Consider the following 18982-nt stretch of genomic DNA (forward strand, 5'->3'; position numbering starts at 1 on the left):
AGTGACTCCATCCAGCCACCTCATTCTCTGTCGTCCCCTTCTTCTATTGCCCTCGATCTTTCCCAGCATTAGGCTCTTCTCCAGTGAGTCCTTCCTTCTCATTAGGTGGCCAAAGTATTTGAGTTTTAGCTTCAGGATCTGGCCTTCTAAAGAGCAGTTAGGATTGATCTCCTCTAGGACTGACCGGTTTGATCGCCTTGCAGTCCAAGGGACTCGCAGGAGTCTTCTCCAGCACCATAGTTCAAAGGCCTCAATTCTTTGGCGCTCAGCCTTTCTTATGGTCCAACTTTCACTGCCATACATTGCAACTGGGAAGACCATAGCCTTGACTATACGCACTTTTGTTGACAGGGTGATGTCTCTGCTTTTTAGTGTGCTGTCTAGATTTGCCATGGCTTTCCTCCCCAGGAGCAAGCGTCTTTTAATTTCTTGGCTACAGTCCCCATCTGCAGTGATCTTGGAGCCCAGGAAAATAAAATCTGTCACTACCTCCATTTCTTCCCCATCTATTTGCCAAGAATTGAGAGGGCCAGATGCCATGATCTTGGTTTTCTTAATGTTAAGTTTCAACCCAAGTTTTGCACTCTCCTTCTTCACCCGCAACAAGAGGCTCTTTAGTTCTTCTTCACTTTCTGCCATTAGAGTGGTATCATCTGCGTGTCTTAGGTTGTTGATATTTCTTCCGGCAATCTTAATTCCAACTTTTGATTCATCTAGCCCTGCCTTTCTCATGATGTGCTCTGCATATAAGTTAAATAGGCAGGGCGACAGTATACAGCCTTGCCGGACTCCTTTCCCAATTTTGAACCAATCAGTGGTTCCGTGTCCAGTTCTCACTGTTGCTTCTTGACCCGCATATAGGTTTCTCAAGAGACAAATAAGATGGTCTGGTACTCCCATCTCTTTAAGAACTTGCCACAGTTTGTTATGATCCACACAATCAAAGGCTTTAGCATAGTCAATGAAGCAGAAGTAGATGTTTTTCTGGAACTCCCTAGCTTTCTCCATGATCCAGCGTATGTTGGCAATTTGATCTCTAGTTCCTCTGCCTCTTCGAAATCCTGCCTGTACTTCTGGTAGTTCTCGATCCACATACTGCTGAAGTCTAGCTTGTAGGATTTTAAGCATGACTTTACTAGCATGAGAAATGAGTGCAATGGTGCGATAGTTTGAACATTCTTTGGCACTGCCTTTCTTTGGAATTGGAATGTAAACTGATCTTTTCCAATCCTGTGGCCACTGTTGAGTTTTCCAAATTTGCTGGCAAATTGAGTGTAGCACTTTTACTGCACTGTCTTTTAAGATTTTGAATAGCTCAGCTGGAATACTGTCACCTCCACTAGCTTTGTTGTTGCTCAGCTTTTCTAAGGCCCACTTCACCTCACATTCTAGGATGTCTGGCTCGAGGTCAGTGACCACCTCATTGTGATTATCTGGGACATTAAGCTCATTCTTGTATAGTTCTTCTGTGTAATTTTGCCACCTCTTCTTAATCTGCCTCTGTTAGGTCCCTGCCATTTTGGTCCTTTATCATGCCCATTTTTGCATGTGGGTTAATGCGGGTTAATTTGTGTAAGAACTATCTATTATAGCCTATTTTGGCTAGAGAGGTTAATAGGGATAGGTGCTTGTGATGTGTAAATGAGAATATGTTTAGGTAATAGTGAATTGTGGAAGAACATAGATGGGAATGACGCTAGTTTTCTTTTATTTTAGTTCTTTATACATATTTAGTATTATTAAGGATTGGTTTACTCTATATAAGCTAGAGAGTGATGGATTTTAGAGTTTATAATTGTTAGTATATGATTGTTTATGATTGCTTTTTAGATATATACCTTGTATTTTGCTCTGGGAAGTCGGGGGGGGGAGGGGGGGAGGAGGGGAAGTAGGGGGGGAGGCAGGGGAGGGAGGAGGGAGAGGGGGAGGGGGGGAGATAGGGGGGAGGTAGGGAGGGGAGGAGGGAGGGGGAAGGGGGGTTTTCTAAAGGAAAACTGTATTTTAAAACTTTTCAATAAAAAAAAAAAGAATGTTTTGAGATCGCGCCGGAAGGAGCGAAGGTCGGGGGCCATCCGGAACTCAACCGGTAAGCGGTTCCAAAGGTCTGGCGCGCCCACAGAGAACGCTCTCCCCCTGGGGGTCACCAATCGGCATTCTTTGATTGGCGGCACCCTGAGGAGGCCCTCTCTGTGGGAGCGCACTGGACGGAGGGAAGTTGACGCCGGCCGCAGGTGTTGCCGTAGGTAATCCGGACCCATGCCATGAAGGGCTTTGTAAGTCATAACTAACATCTTGAACCTGTCATTCCATTCTTCGTTCACAGTTTCTCTCATTTCCTACAATAGAAACTGTGATGCAACTATTAAAAAAAATGGTTGTATTTATATTTGAGTTAAACAAATCTGTGATAAGTAAGTAAATAAAAAGCTTTACAAAATTTGGCGGTGAGGCCATTTCAATATAGGCCTCAATTGGAAAGCTGTCTTTGTCCCTTTCAAATGATATATAGGAGACTTTTGTTACATGAAGGTTCAAGAATGTCAATGAGGAAGAGTAGAAAATTACTCAATATTTAATCTGGCGCAGGTTTTCTCTTCTATCTCAGTACAGGCCCAGGCTGCCCTACCACCTGTCTCTGCCCATTATTGTTCCTGGAGAGTGGGTTCAGGTGAAAAGAACTGTCACCTAGAAATACCAATCCTGAGTGGTCTCGACCATGCCAAGTCCTCCTGATTTAAAGAATCAAGGCGTGAGTCCATGAAAAGTCCCATCATTCCCTCTCCAGTGAAAAGCTCTGCAGCTGGATGGCCTGCAAATGAAATTTCAACCTGCTTCACCTGTTGAACTGTTTCCATCTACGTACAAGGAAAACCTCAATGGATTGGACTATCCTGGCAATAGTATTCCTGGAACCTGGACTATGTATTGCAATATTTTTCTTCTGCTACTGTTGTTTCCCTCGTACCTTCTTTGGTAGAAGGAAGGACCATGGACCCAATACTTTATGGAAGAAAAGGGAGTTGTGTTTCTAACAAGACTACGTATTCCACTTGCAAAGGGGCAACAGGGTCACTTGTTATGCTCCTGTCAATACAGTGCAGCTTTACCAACAACTTTAAATCTGGACATATGGAGGAACATACAGACATTACCTTTTGGGGAAGAATAACACGAGACTTATGGACAAGTGCCAGAAATTTTTTTTGATGCATGTAAAGCTATTGACTATAATCAAGCTAAGTGTGGAGACAGGCCTCCTCATTAAATGCCAAATATGTTTGCACATCCTACCCAACCTGGCATAATCAGAGGATTCCTGCAACCCGGTGTGCTTCACGATAACCAGACCAATGGATTTTTCAGCATCATTTGAACTTGCTATCAATTGAACCAGATACAAATATGGGTCCAAGTTGATCTTCATGAATTGGCAACCACATTTGAGATTCCCTCAGTATCAAAGACATTTTTTTAATTGATCTGGCCCAAAAGAATTGTTTCATTTTTAAATGTGAAACTTGAGAGAACATCACTTCTTATTTTCATTGGATTTAGAAAGACAAGGACTGTCCTACCAAGTGGGTCCTCTATTTCGTCATTGTGGCCCTAACTTGTATTATTAGACCCCAGTCCGATATTACACTTAAGGAATATGTCAAAGAAGTCACTGACAAGCTGCGAAAGTTGGCTCATGTCCCTGTCCAGACATGGACAGGAGCATTGAATGTTGGAGGATGGTTTTGGGGAATGTTTGATAACTGGAAAAGGATATTATTCATTGTGGTTGTGGCCTTAGGAGGGTTGTTGTGTTTATCATGCCTTATCCCATTTATTTAGAGAATTGTTAGATCCACTCTATCCAGACCAATTTTTGCTGCCACTTCTGTCTATAACGATAAGCCAGCTGAAGCAATGATTTTGAAACCTTTACCTTCTGACTATATTCCCCTCTTCAAGAGTCCCTAAGCCTATTTGGCTTTTATATTAAAAAGGGAGGAATGAAGGGATTTTATTATGCTTAAGGTTGATGTCAGTAATATTGATATTGGTATTGTGTTATTTTGTAATCATTATTTTGTCAGATGCTTTATGTATTTTGGAAAAGTAATAGCCTCATGTTAAAGGGGAGGGGGGAAAAGGAGCTGTGGTGGAGCCTGGGGTTTATTTATTTATTTATTTGATTTGTATACCGCCCTTCCCCCTAAGGACTCAGGGCGGTGAACAGTGACATAAATAACAGAATGCACAAATACAGATATTGAAAACAAATTAAACCCTAATTTTGCTCAAATGCAGAAGATAGTTATCTTAAAACAATAATTAAAACAGAACCCGTCAGACCAGACCGGATTGCTCAAACAGATATGTTTTTAGGTCGCGTCGGAAGGAGCGAAGGTCGGGAGCCATCCGGAGGTCAACCGGTAAACGGTTCCATAGGTCAGGCGCGCTCACAGAGAACGCCCTCCCTCAGGGAGCCACCAGACGGCATTCTCTGGCGGAACCCTTAGGAGGCCCTCTCTGTGGGAGCGCACTGGACGGAGGGACGTTGATGCTGGCAGCAGGTGATTCCTAAGGTACTCCGGACCCATGCCATGTAGGGCTTTGAAAACCATTACCAGCACCTTGAATCTTACCCGGAGGACAACTGGGAGCCAATGCAGCTCACGGAGTAGAGGTGTAACATGGGAGTATCGGGAGACTCCCAACACAACTCTCGCGGCTGCATTCCGTACCAGTTGGAGCCTCCGAGTGGTCCTCAAGGGCAGCCCCATGTAAAGAGCATTGCATTGGTTGTTGTGTATTATGCAGGAATTATTTTTCTGTACCTTTTGGTTACTAGTACCAAGACCAGATCTCTTTGTTCTGAAGGGGTATAAAAGGTGGAAGACATCTTTCCTGGTTGTTGCCTTCATCTCTCTACCAGCCACAAAGAGAGATGTGGCCACCCAACTCTTATTTTGATCAAAATAAAAGTTGTTTGCTTGCTGAAACCTCGGCTCAGGAGTTTCTTTTGGCTCTTTTAAATTCCTGAGTAATGCTGGGGCAATTGTGAGGCTAAGTGTAAAACCTTACAATGTGATCTACAATTTGACTTGGCACGTGCAGGTTTTGTGTGTTTAAACACCTGTTTGCTGTTTTTGAGACCTAATGTATAATTCCACTCTAAATTGTACTTGCCCAGAATTTTTCTTAATCTTGTTTAGTTTCTCTTTCTTTTCTGCTTCACTGCTAAGCGATGGTCTGCCTTTACATTTTGTTCAGCTGACAGGTGAAGTTTTCATATTTACTACTTAAAGTTAAGTCAAGATTAAACTATAGAGCAGTATGTGCTTCTAAATGTGGGGAAACATTCAAATACTTCTCACTTACAAACCACTGGTTATGTTCTGAACCAGCCCTCTTCTAGCAAACCCCTATTCAAAAAGAAGAGACTGGAGAGCGTCCAAGGCTAAAAGGTTTCTGCCAAGATTTAATTACGCAGTTAACAAAAACACTAGAGCTTGTCTTCTCAAGCGGAAAAGTTGCTTTCAGCAACCAGCCCCTCCCCAAACACTCCTTTTATAGAGAGCTCAGGGCGTGGTCTCCCTGTGCCTCCTCCCGAGGAGTCCCACATTCTTTCTTTGTTTGTTCCTGCTCGACTGCCTCCTGCATCGGGCGTCCTTGAACAGGGCCAGCTGTGGGTCATCATCTTCCGCACTATCGGGCTCACGCAGCTGAGAAGAGGGCCCCGGCTGGGAACTCTGCCAAGCCTCCACGCCATCATCAACCAGTTCGTCTCCCACACGGTCCTCCTCCCCCTCATCTGAGTCCTCCGACACATCTGAGCCGGCTGCCGAAACCACAGGCTGGCCCTGAGTCACAACAGGTTATTCAAAGAAATCTTTCATTGTTGTCTAGCAGTAGATTATAAAGCATTTTAATTAGGAAATAATATCTGACAAGATGAGCAGTTCTGAATCTTTTTTGCCTGCATTAACTGGGAGAGGGTAAAGGAAAAAAAAGAAGTCAAGGCTTAAAGCACTAAGAATGTTCTGCCCTACGTAAGGCATTCCAGATTGGCTAAAATTGCATTTCTCCTATTCTTAGCGGCAAGTTGTCCTTGACTTACAACCATAATTGACCAAATTATAGTTGTCAGGCACTGTTAAGCTACGAATTCAGCACAATAGCTTGAATCTGTGCATTTCCAGCCCCACTGGACAATGAACTGTCTTTTCCCCATCTGCCCCTGCTTTGAAATGCTTGCTCTGATACCCTCCAACTTCCTTGTGTTTAAATGTTTTTAAGTATTGCATGGGTTATTAGGGAAGAGCTGTGAAACAGCAGCATCCCTTCATCCCTGGTATGGGATGGAAATATGCTTTTAAGACACTTGTACGCAGGTGCAAGTCTGCATGGATCCTGCTGATGTTGCTGGTCTGATTTCTTAGCACAGTTTTTTCTCTGTCAAATTTTGATGAAAAGAGGAAACAGCAGTTTTGCCAAGTAGCAGTCCAGAGTTTCTTTTCCCCGACCCCACCCCATCTTTTACAAAGCATGTTAGTACAGAAGCCAGAGGATATTTGGGAACTGGCAGTTCTCATACAGAAATTTATATCTGTACACACACACTCACACACACACACACAGAGCATAAGTGATCTACCAATTTTATTGAAGCTGCATAACACACAATATAATTTTGCTAGGTTCTTAATTTCCTCTTAATGCACTCTACTAAAGCAGCAGCTTAGTGAAGGTGGGGAAGAGCTATAGCCATTAGCACTTCATTAATTTATCTCATTATACTATAACATAAAAACATGACCACTTAGATTTTCCTTTTTATTACGCCTTTCTCTGTTTTGTTGGATATTATGGTAAAACAGTAGCCGCTCAGTTGTCATATGCGGTGGACTTAGCAAATGAGTGGACTTTTTAAGAAGACTCATGGAAATGGCAAGTAGCATAATTGGTTAGTGACAGATGCGTTGCATTCTGGCTCTTCTTGTTGTTGTCATACGGCAATAGCATTGGGGATTGCACTGATTGAAATCAGAGGTCTGGTGTCTCTTAAAAATCTAATGTCTCTTCTGCATTTATGCATTCTCTGCCCCTTCAGCCTCCTGATAAAGGAGGATTCGTTCTTCTGTTATTGCATTTCATTTTGACAACCCATCCTTAATACAGAATATTTGTGTAGCTCGACTTGCCTGGTTGAAAGAGGCTAATTTGATGTCAATAAAATAAATTCCATACTAGCTGCTGCTGTTGATCACTTGTCTGTTGGCCATTGTCTTCTCACAGCCAGTTTGGGTGAAATGCTGTGACACTGTGGAATGTGATCAAAGCACTTGTTTTATATATTTGTGAAAATCTGATATATAAATTGTGATAGATCATAGACATGCAACAGGAGTTGGTGTCATAGTTTTGATCCCAGAATTTGTTTTTGTATAGAGAGAAGAGAATGTGTGAAGCAGTAACAAAAAATATGGAGAAGGGAAAGAGAGCTGTGGTCTTTCATTGCAAACCTCCTTTTGATACAATTGCTTCATTGCTAATTTAACACTCTTGAATAAAACCTCCAATCTGAATGAAAACCTGGATATTCTCATGAGCTCACTTGCAGGGTTCAGTTCCAAAATTAGTCCCAGGAAAAAAAATCCAAGACAAGGCTATAAATGTCTCCAGCAGAGACAAGGACTCCTGGAAATAATTACATATGGCCACCATTGCAGGTTTCCTGGGTGAAAGAACTATTTGTAGAAAAAAGATCAAATGGATGTAATAAATTAGCTAAAGAGGACAGAGCTCCAGGTGTCATTAAAAAAGAAAGACCTATATATGTCTATTATTTATAATTTTTAAATTATTTATAATTACTATTTATTAACATGTTAACGTGTTTATTAAAATGTTAAAGCTGTACTTTTGGATACAGAATATCTTGTTTGCCCAGATGTTTTGCCAAATTCCGTATGAGTCGATCATTCTACCAGCCTCAAGCCACAAGTAAAGTTGAGGCATTAAAATAGAGGCAGAAAATGCAAACCTATAATGCTGCCTAGATTGGTCCTAACTTCTCCCTGAGGCAGGCTGAGTAATCAATGTAGTGAATTACTATAAACAATTTAAATGGTTTAGGCACAGCTGCTGTTTTGCCAATGTATATATAGAAAATAATATGGAAAGTGCCTTAACAACATTCCTAAAATGAAAGGAACTGAAGCTAAGATTATAAAAGCTAGGAAAAGATTCCAGCATTCAGCTTGCAGACTCTGTTTTGAATTCTTTCCAAGAATCTTGAATCTAAGAAGACTTACTACATTACAGTAACAATGTCCATTTATGGTGGACTATGGCATTTGAGAAAAAAAAGTTGTTACAGAGTGATGGAGCATATGGGTTGAATGGAGCAAAGGTTTCTAGCATAAAGCAGATATACATACAGGTAGTCCTTGACTTACAACAGTTATACACACACAAACACACACAGACAAACGGAGTATATGTGGTCTACCAGTTGTACTGAAATGTGATGGCAATTTTAATTTCAGCACCAGAAAAACACCATCATCTGTTTTACTACTACCTGGTGGAATAGAAAACTAAAGCTCTCATATACTTTAGCAGTACATGCTGATCATGTAAGTTTTATAAAACTGAATAAGCCAAGCTCCGATTAAAACCAGAGATATGCATGTAAAATCTGCTGTTTGTCTGTTCTCATCCAGTTTCTCACACATTCATATTTCTCCATAAACATGCATACTCATATTATCGCTATAATTATGTACTTATTCATAGTACTCATAAATGATATTCTGACTGTATAACAGTAATTGAAAACCAATGCTGGGTAATAGTTAAAGCATCCGGCTAGAATATGTGAGACCATGATTTCTAGTTCTGCCTTACACACAAAGACAGCTAGGTGACCTTGGGCCAGTTCTTCTACTTTAATCCTAGGAAACAAACTACTTCTTTAAATATTGCCGAGAAAATAGCAGAGATTGCTTAAGAGTCAAGATTAACCCTAAAGTAGGGGTGTCAAACAGCTGGCCCGCTGGCCGGTTCCATCATACCGAAGCCACGCCCACCCCATCGTCGGCAATGCAAAAAGAGTTGCGATACATCACAACACGTCACGTGACGTGGCGAGTTTGATACCCGCGCCCTAAGGCATGCATAGAGAAAATTATATACATATTCTCACTTTTCAGTCTTATAAAAATTCTCATAGACAAATAGCATTAAAATACCCATTATAGCAGCTGATCAGTACTTAGTACTTCTATCCTTCTTTGCACCACCCTTCAGGTAGATTTTTTGGGTTTTTTTTAAAAAAACCCTTACATCACTCAAAATGTTAATAAACATTCCATAAGACTTCAGCATTTGGGCTAATACCCAGAGCAGATTAATTTCGGTAAAATCAATATAAGACTATCAGATCCCATCTTAAAAATGTGCCTTATTATAACTTATTTCAGGGTTCAAATAGTGGAATTAAAAATTAATTCCACTAATATTAATATTTAAGCTTGAGTTAATATTTAATCCCACATCAATGGGGCAGTGTAAATGCACTTCCTGCTCTGAGCCTCATCATCTAGATTTCCATTGTCCACATATAAAATGGTGTATGGGTATCAAATAGATTACTGTATGCACACAGGTATACATAATTATATTTTATTTTACATATAATTTTATATAATATTTTACAGTATGAATATATATGCACATACATGAAGAGCAGATTCATTTTCCCATCTAGAGGTTGAGAATGCTGATGTGGGATCATGCTGAAGACAAGTCCAATAATGATAGCCCTGATTTCCCAAACCCTTGATTGCTAACTGCATCATTTGAACATTTAAATATCAGAAAATTTGTTTGTATGTGTATTTATTTTGGGTAATAAATGTCAGAACTATTCTTACCCAGAATATTTTTCATAGCATGTATGTGTGTGTGTATCTTTGCAGTGATCTGTCCTGAATGTTTCCCAACCCACTTTGTTAGTATGTAGTCATATGACATAGCCATAACAAGTATGAGTTAGGAGTGGAGTTAACAAAGGCGTCTATTATAAAGCTTCGGATAATTCAGAAGACAAACAAAAACAATCAAAAAAATCCTGGAGAGCAAGGGATTTTAAACAAAGGTGGTAATTAACATACAATTGTGTTTACATTTTCAATTCCTTTTATTTTTCTTAATTACACTGCTTGCATGGTGTTTCTTCAAATTAAGTGCAAGTTCTTACTAGTTACGGAGAATGAGTTTCCTGGGTAGTTTTTTTTTAAAAGCAGTAATTGCATGTTGCTATCAGGAGTCTGATCTTAATCTTAGTGCCTTTTCTGATTGTTTTGAAATATTATGATAGCTAACAATCATGGTTTGCTGTAAATAATAAATTCATACAGATTTGTGAGAAGTGTTGCATCAGTATTGTTGTTCAGCTGCTAAATTGTGCCTGACTCTTCTCAATTTTATAGACCACAGTACACCAGACACCCCCCCACCCCCCACCCCGTCCTTCACTGCCTCCCAGAGTCTGCCCAAACTCAAATTCACTACATCGATGACACTATCTAACCATTGGACTAGAAGACCTCCAAGGTCCCTTCCAACTCTGTTAATATTACCAACAATCAAGTAAACAATACTCCAATCAAGAAACTGCCAAAGAAGCCAACAGCAAACAGCCCAATCAAAGAATCTCTAAGACCACCCCTACCAACACTGACGGGCAAGCCACTAGAACAGGGGTAGGCAACCTTGGCTCTTTTATGACTCGTGGACTTCAACTTCCAGAATTCCTGAGCCAGCCATGCTGGCTCAGGAATTCTGGGAGTTGAAGTCCACGAGTCATAAAAGAGCCAAGGTTGCCTAGCCCTGCAGTAGAATATAAACTTGCAAGAAAACAAGCAAACTCAGAGAGCACCAAGAACCCTTCCATTCCATTCCATTCTATTATCTCATCCTCTGCTGTCCCCTTCTTCTTTTGTCTTCAGTCTTTCTGGGCATCAGGGTTTTCTCCCATGAGTGCTAAATCAGTATAGCAATGTGCAAAATGAAACGCCTCTATCTTTTAAGTGCAATCTTTTCCAACTTGGAGCTCCACTCCAAATAGGTGGGATCACATCTCCTATGTGCCTACCTAAGTCCTAATGGTAATTATGAATTGAACAATATCTGAAATATACCAGGTCTGGAAAACTTTGTTTTAGGAGAATCTGAGGAGAGAGGATTGCAAATGGGTATGAAACTAGCTTGAAATCTATAGAGCATAAGCTGGGCTGCATTAGACAAATTGGGAAAAATTTTTTTGCCTCAGGCAGAAATCATAAGAGAAGGAGAAGAGTGTCAGTTTACCCTTTTCAGCCCCTGGAACATTCCCCTTTTCTGCAAGTCTCTGTGGTCTATTCTGCCACCTCACACTGTCTATTGAGCCTTGGTGGAGCAGTGGGCTGATGCCTCCTTAAGTAACACCAGCTGCCTGCAATTAGTGCAGGTTCGAGTCCCACCAGGCTCAAGGTTGACTCAGCCTTCCATCCTTCCGAGGTAGGTAAAATGAGGACCCAGATTGTTGGGGGCAATTAAGTTGACTTTGTAATAATGCCGCTTGGGGGGCCCCGAAAGCCCTAATAAGCAGGCATGTACATAGAATGAAGGCTACTGCTAAGCTTGTAAGCCGCCCTGAGTCTTCGGAGAAGGGTGGGATATAAATGGAATTAAAATAAATAAAATAAATAAATATTGCCCTCAAATGTAGTAGAAAACACTAGCCAATCACCTGAATTCATACTAGCTTTTCCTGGCTATCTGGACCTTTTATTCATAGGAAGGTCATGCTTCTTATTCTTTCTTTTCCTGTCTTTGCTGCAAAATGTCTTGGCCTGGCCCCTTTTCCTTTTGCTTCTTACACTGCTTGATCCCTGCTCTGGATTGCTTCAGCAGCAACTGATGAATTAAAGAACTTGTCCTGATTCTCCTTCTTGCCTCTGAAAAATGCAAAGGCATTCATTTTCCTGCACTTTTCTCACTGCCATAAATCCTAAAATGTGCAGCCTAAGCAACCTCGCTAGTTCTCTTTATAATTCTTATAATGGACATTAAGAGTCAGACAAGCAACCTAGTGTGGAAGATTTATTACCATAATTAATTACCTACTGAGAGAATCCATAGGTGCAGAATATGAGAAGTATTAGATACACATGGGCACATGAACATTAACTTCGGTGTTAAGTCTACCTATTGGTTCCAAGACAATTTTAAAGGTGATTTGATTAAAGCAGCCAGCAATGCAATCAATTGTAATATAATTAACACACATGCAGAAAAGGCTTTTACAACCAAATTGAAATGTAGCAGATTTAATATAGTATGACAGGGCATTAAACAGCTAATCGCAAATAGTCAGAAGGCCAAGAAGGGTGTGCCGGCTATGTAGCCTATGCCTATCTATCTGCTGGGCATAAGACATGAATGTACATTGGGTGCAAGGAGCTCTTGGTTCTCAGACAGCATATAATATTTGTTCCCCTAACAGCAAGGCAGATGGACTGGAATAGCTGGAATTGACAGAGAGGTGACAGAATTCTCCAGGGATGAGAGATCAGCTATCTCATTCCAATTACTTGATAGTGATGGATGAGGTTCGTGGAAGATCAAACTATCAGCGGCTTTTAATACTGATCACTGCTTATTGCCTCTTGAAGCATAGGGAGCATGTTTCAAATACACCTAGAAGCAACAGAGAAAGAAGCCATCACCCTGTATTATATGCTTATATTCCCCTTCTGGAAGCTATCTAGTTAACCTCTGTGTGACATTCTGCATGCTTGATTAGAAGGTTTAATCGCCTGGTCTACAAGGATTTTTCCTCTTATGTTCTTAAATGCTAAGTTCATTATTTGGTTTTCATTAAAGCAGAAAACTCAACTGGGTAGGCTTGGTGCATATTCTTCTTGCCTCCGTGGAACAGTCAAAAAAGCAAGTCTAAAATGTAATTGCTACAATTTTGTACTAACAAATTAATAAAAACAGATGTTTGTGTTTAATCACAAGTTTGAAACCAATGTGAATATGCATAAAATAAGATACTTAATTTGATTAGATTTACTTCTTTCTTCCAATGCACATTTTGGAAAATTGTTGTTGGAACACTTATTCAATGGCATTCCAAAACAGTGAAGTAAAGCAAAGTAGCTTTCTTAAAATTTAAGAAAACTACTGAGTTGACAAGTAAAACAAAGGCAATCCCATGCGGAGAGAAATATTGGTTAGAGCTATATAAGTAAGTAAGTAGACTAAGTAACTTTTTCAGGCACTAAACATCATCAAATCAAAATTAAAAACTTATAAAATTTCATAGCAATATATAATGTTGGAAGGGATCATTTAGTCCAATCCTCTGCCCAGTGCAAAAAAAGTCCAGTACAATATAATCCATCTATTTAAATGTCTCTTTACTATCTGTTTAAGTAGTCTATTCACTATCTGACAAGGCAGTCTGTTCCCTTGCTGAATAACTTTTACCTTTAGGAAATTTTACCTGTTGTCCAATTAAAAACTACTTCATTGTAATCTAAACTCATTGTACCTGCCATGTCTACTTTGTCGTACAGTACAAGTCTGCCCTTCATAGACTTGAATATTTAATTTAATTAAATATTTATATTTATAATATATTTATGCAAAAGCTTCCTTTTGCATCCAAAACACTTTTTGTGGTGTCTCCCTTTCCCCCCCCTTCTCATTGGAATGGATGTAATCATGGTTTATTTGTAAGACACTCCCAACTCTTTTGCATATTGTATGACCCAAGCAATCCTGCCATAGTGACCTTACTTAGTACTTCCCTAAACCTATTGACATTGGCTTTCCTGAAAACAAAGATTGTAGCTGGTAATATGATGTAATCTCAGATGAAAACACAATGATATTGTTCTTGGACTGTCTGGGCTTCTTCGATCTTCTTAGTGTAGTGCATGGTTAACATGTGAAAATAGTTATTTCTTCTGTCTTTATTGAGTATAACCTGAATGAGGAGAATTTGTAACTATGTTCATATTTGGGTAATGAGATTCAGGTTACTGCTGTCAGCAGCCTAGAAGAGTGTGGGAAAGTTGGAAGATGCTGACAAGTTGGAATTATCTCTAGATAATCAATAAAACTTTATTTATTTTAATATATATAGCTACCCATTTGACATATTGCTCTGGGTAGTAAACAGTAATTAAAATTAATCCCTGAAATATTGTCAGCAGCAGCAGCAAAAAAATGCATCATGCCAGAGGAAACTTACATGTTTACATTCATCCTGGACCAAGACCAGAGGAAAAAGCCAAGTTTTTAATGCCTTTGGTGGTGGTGGGACATCGGGAAACAGAAGAAAGCACATGCCACACTGTTTTAGCATGACCACGCTTGGAATACCGTGTCCAATTTTGTTCATCACGGTACAAAAAAGATGTTGAGACTGTACAAAGGGTATAGAGAACAGCAGTAAAGATGATTAGGAGACTGGAGGCTAAAACATACGAATGGCTGCAGGAGCTGGGTAATGTCTAGTCCAGGGGTAGGCAACCTCGGCTCTTTTATGACTCGTGGATTTCAACTCCCAGAATTCTGGCTGGCTCAGGAATTCTGGGAGTTGAAGTCCATGAGTCATAAAAGAGCCAAGGTTGTCTATCCCTGGTCTAGTCTAACAAAAAGAAGGACTAGGGGTGACGTGATAGCAGTCTTCCAATATTGGAAGGGCTGCCACAGAGAAGTGGAGGCCAACCTATTCAGCAAAGAATCTGAGGGCTGACAAGAAGTAACAGATGGAAATTTATCAAAGAGAGATCCAACTAAAACTAAAACTAAGGAGAAATTTCCTGACAGCAAGAGCAATTAATCAGATGAATAGCTTGCTTCCAGAATGTATGGGTGTCCCATCAGTGAGCTTTTAAAGAAGAGATTGGACAGCCATTTGTCTGAAATGGTATAGGATCTCCTGCTTGAGTTGGACTAGATAGAAGACCTCCAAGGTCCCTTCCAACTCTGTTGTTCTGTTAAATTTAGCTTCTAGGTGATTTTTATGGCCTCTGATAAATGTCCTTTCAGGGTTTTACCTTCCAGCCTATTATTATATGGAATATAATACTATAGAATCTTTCTTTTGTAAGTTAATGCATATTCTAAAAAAGTTTCTAGGTTGTTTATTTAAGATGTATATTGCAAGACATCCTCCTCCTCGTGCATAGAAAAAATAACCCCCCAAATTACTTTTGGTTGGGAAGTGGAGAAAGAAGAAAAAGTATACAGTGGCCTCAGAATTACTCTATCTAGAGAAAAGCTATTTATAGTGAACGTGTGCCAATAACATTTTTTGGCGGCAGGGGGAGGGGGATATTTCAACAGATGGTTTACGATTCCTCATAGACAAGGTCAGTCTGATTGATCATCAGACAGAGGACTTAAACAGGATTTGTTTTTTCCCATATTAGATGATGATACCAAGGAGCTTTTGTTTGGTTTTCCCGGTGTGTACACTTTATTTGCTTCTTTGGCTTGACAAGCAATTCAGTTCAAGGCTATAGAGCTGAGTAATTCCTGAAAATATCCCTGTATATCACATATGCAAATTGATGCACCAAACTGGTTGTAAGTAACTGAAGCAAATGAAGGAGGAAGATGAAAATGTCATTCAGGATTGGAGAGTCATTTTTTCCCACTACACAACACATTTGTCTGCCATCTGTCTGCCCTCCTTCCTGAATATTCATCTTTGAGCCTACCGTCCTTTTATTTCTACTCTTATTTTTTCCATCTGCCTTTCCAAATCAAAGCCATTTCATTGTGCCTGTAAATGCCATGATGGAGAAGAAGCAGTCTAATATATGTTTCTACTCAAGAAGATGGAAAGAGAATAATGATAAAAATAATGAGGCTATTATAGGTGAGCAAGCTAAAGGCACCTAAGCAGTTGATAGCATCTGGCTAACCTCAGCTGATCTCAAAAGGAAATAATCAGGGTTAGGTCTGCTTAGTAGTTGCATAGGAAATCTCAGGAGATGTTTGGGTCTCTAAGTTACATTGGGAAACTGAAAAAAAAATTGGAATGCGGCACCGGCCAACCATTTCCATAATGATGAAAAAAACAACAAACAAACGCCACTACACACTCAGTTAAAAATAAGCTCAAATTGAGACTGCCTTTCTATTTACACCAGAGGATCAGGCTAGTATGTCATAGTTGCATCCAGTCTGGAATTTGAGCACCTGTGAAGATAAATGGAGATGTCAGGATTGTCTCAGCTTGGGCATTTAGGAAAGAAAGACACTCAACTCCATTTGTAGCAAAAGATACAGGTGAAACTCAAAAAATTAGAATATCGTGCAAAAGTTCATTTATTTCAGTAATGCAACTTAAAAGGGGAAACTAATATATGAGATAGACTCATTACATGCAAAGCAAAATAGTTCAAGCCGTGATTTGTCATAATTGTGATGATTATGGCATACAGCTCATGAAAACCCCAAATCCACAATCTCAGAAAATTAGAATATTGTGAAAAGGTGCAATATTCTAGGCTCAAAGTGTCCCACTCTAATCAGCTAATTAAGCCATAACACCTGCAAAGGGTTCCTGAGCCTTTAAATGGTCTCTCAGTCTGGTTCAGTAGGAATCACAATCATGGGGAAGACTGCTGACCTGACAGTTGTGCAGAAAACCATCATTGACACCCTCCATAAGGAGGGAAAGCCTCAAAAGGTAATTGCAAAAGAAGTTGGATGTTCCCAAAGTGCTGTATCAAAGCATATGAATAGAAAGTTATGTGGAAGGGGAAAGTGTGGAAGAAAAAGGTGCACAAGCAGCAGTGATGACCGCAGCCTGGAGAGGATTGGCAGGAAAAGGCCATTCAAAAGTGTTGTGGACTTTCACAAGGAGTGGACTGAGGCTGGAGTCAGTGCATCAAGAGATGGATCCACAGATGGATCCTGGACATGGACTTCAAATGTATTCCTCTTGTCAAGCCGCTCCTGAACAACAAACAACGTCAGAAGCGTCTTACCTGGGCTAAAGAAAAACAGACCTGGTCTGTTGCTCAGTGGTCCAAAGTCCTCTTTTCTGATGAGAGCAACTTTTGCATCTCATTTGGAAACCAAGGACCCAGAGTCTGGAGGAAGAATGGAGAGGCACACACTGCAAGATGCTTGAAGTCCAGTGTGAAGTTTCCACAGTCTGTGTTGATTTGGGGAGCCATGTCATCTGCTGGTGTTGGTCCACTGTGCTTCATTAAGTCCAGGGTCAATGTAGCCGTCTACCAGGAGATTTTGGAGCACTTCATGCTTCCTTCCGCAGGCGAGTTTTATGGGGAAGCTGACTTCATTTTCCAGCAGGACTTGGCACCTGCCCACACTGCCAAAAGCACCAAAACCTGGTTCAATGACCGTGGGATTACTGTGCTTGATTGGCCAGCAAACTCGCCTGAACTCCATAGAGAATCTATGGGGCATTGCCAAGAGAAAGATGAGAGACATGAGACCGAACAATGCAGAAGAGCTGAAGGCCGCTATTGAAGCATCCTGGTCTTCCATAACATCTCAGCAGTGCCACAGGCTGATAGCTTCCATGCCACGCCGCATTGAGGCAGTAATTGCTGCAAAAGGGGCCCAAACCAAGTACTGAGTACATATGCATGCTTATACTTTTCAGAGGTCCGATATTGTTCTATGTACACTCCTTGTTTTATTGATTGCATGTAATATTCTAATTTTCTGAGATTGTGGATTTGGGGTTTTCATGAGCTGTATGCCATAATCATCACAATTATGACAAATCACAGCTTGAACTATTTTGCTTTGCATGTAATGAGTCTATCTCATATATTAGTTTCCCCTTTTAAGTTGCATTACTGAAATAAATGAACTTTTGCAGGATATTCTAATTTTTCGACTTTCACCTGTATACTTTTACTAAAACCAAGTGGTTTTAGTATCTGAATAGTCCCGTTCAAAACCTGCTTTTTTCCCATTTCCTGGGCCCTAGTCCCTTGACCAGTTCATGAGTATCCAATAATATTCGAATTTGGTGTTTTGGTAACAGCTTTAAGGTTTGGTGCCTCTTTGGTGTCATTTCACATTCCATTCCCAGGCTCATGTCCTTGGATGTGCTGGTCTGTTCCGGATTGACACCTCTGATTCCTCTCATCCCTACATTGCCTTTCACTTCCCCTCCCGCATTTTGGGTTTAATTGTGGTCGTAAGTTGAGAAGTTACTATACGCCAAACTGGGTCACAATTTAGGCATTATCTGATTTTAAACAAAGCCTGGAGGGCTGAAAATATAATAGGCAATTAAAAACCCAATATAAAACAAAATAAGATGAGATCTGGTTGCTTACTTAAAAACAACCACATAGAGACAAACACAGAGTACAAGGGACTCCATCCACCTGAATACAAGCCCTGTGAGAACAAACAAGTGTTCAAGGCCTTACAGAATGGGAATCTCACAGATTTCCTGTGTGTGTGTGTGTGTGTGTGTGTGATTACAGTTTGATTTATAGTTGGTACAGTACTTTGTTGTTTGAGCGCCCCCTAGCCAGAACATTGACATTTGCAGAAGTATAAATGCAACAGCTATACAACCATCTCTGAAGAGTAGACACAGATACGTTTCCTGATGTGCAGTGATGCAGATGTCCAACGCAGCCTTTAGACATTATCATTAACAAAGGCAAACTTTGTATTTGAAGTCAGTATTTATCTTTCCATCAGGAGTGCATCATAATATTTTTTTTGAATTAGTTATGGGTATATTTAGCTAGATCCTACAAATATACTAATCTGAGAGAAAGGTTCTTGATCTCACTAGTGTGATTCCCATTCATGTTTAATTAACTTGGGGCTTTCTCAACCTAAGTGGGTGTAGTAGCATGGTACTGTTGTAAATCACATTCTTGGCTGAAAGTCCACATTTATGCCAGGTGCTATG

At 40.2% G+C, this 18982-nt stretch overlaps 1 long non-coding RNA gene across 1 annotated transcript in view; it reads left to right on the forward strand.

Moving 5' to 3' along the window:
• Positions 1-1951: 1951 nt before the first annotated feature.
• LOC310635509 overlaps positions 1952-18982 on the forward strand; it is a 203911-nt gene continuing 186880 nt past the window's right edge. The window contains exon 1 of the long non-coding RNA XR_014491440.1: positions 1952-2031. This is a non-coding gene — a long non-coding RNA (uncharacterized lncRNA). The remainder of the gene's footprint in view (positions 2032-18982) is intronic.

This window comes from Vipera ursinii, assembly GCF_947247035.1.
Source record: "Vipera ursinii genome assembly, chromosome: 2".
In the NCBI taxonomy this organism is placed as follows: domain Eukaryota; kingdom Metazoa; phylum Chordata; class Lepidosauria; order Squamata; family Viperidae; genus Vipera; species Vipera ursinii.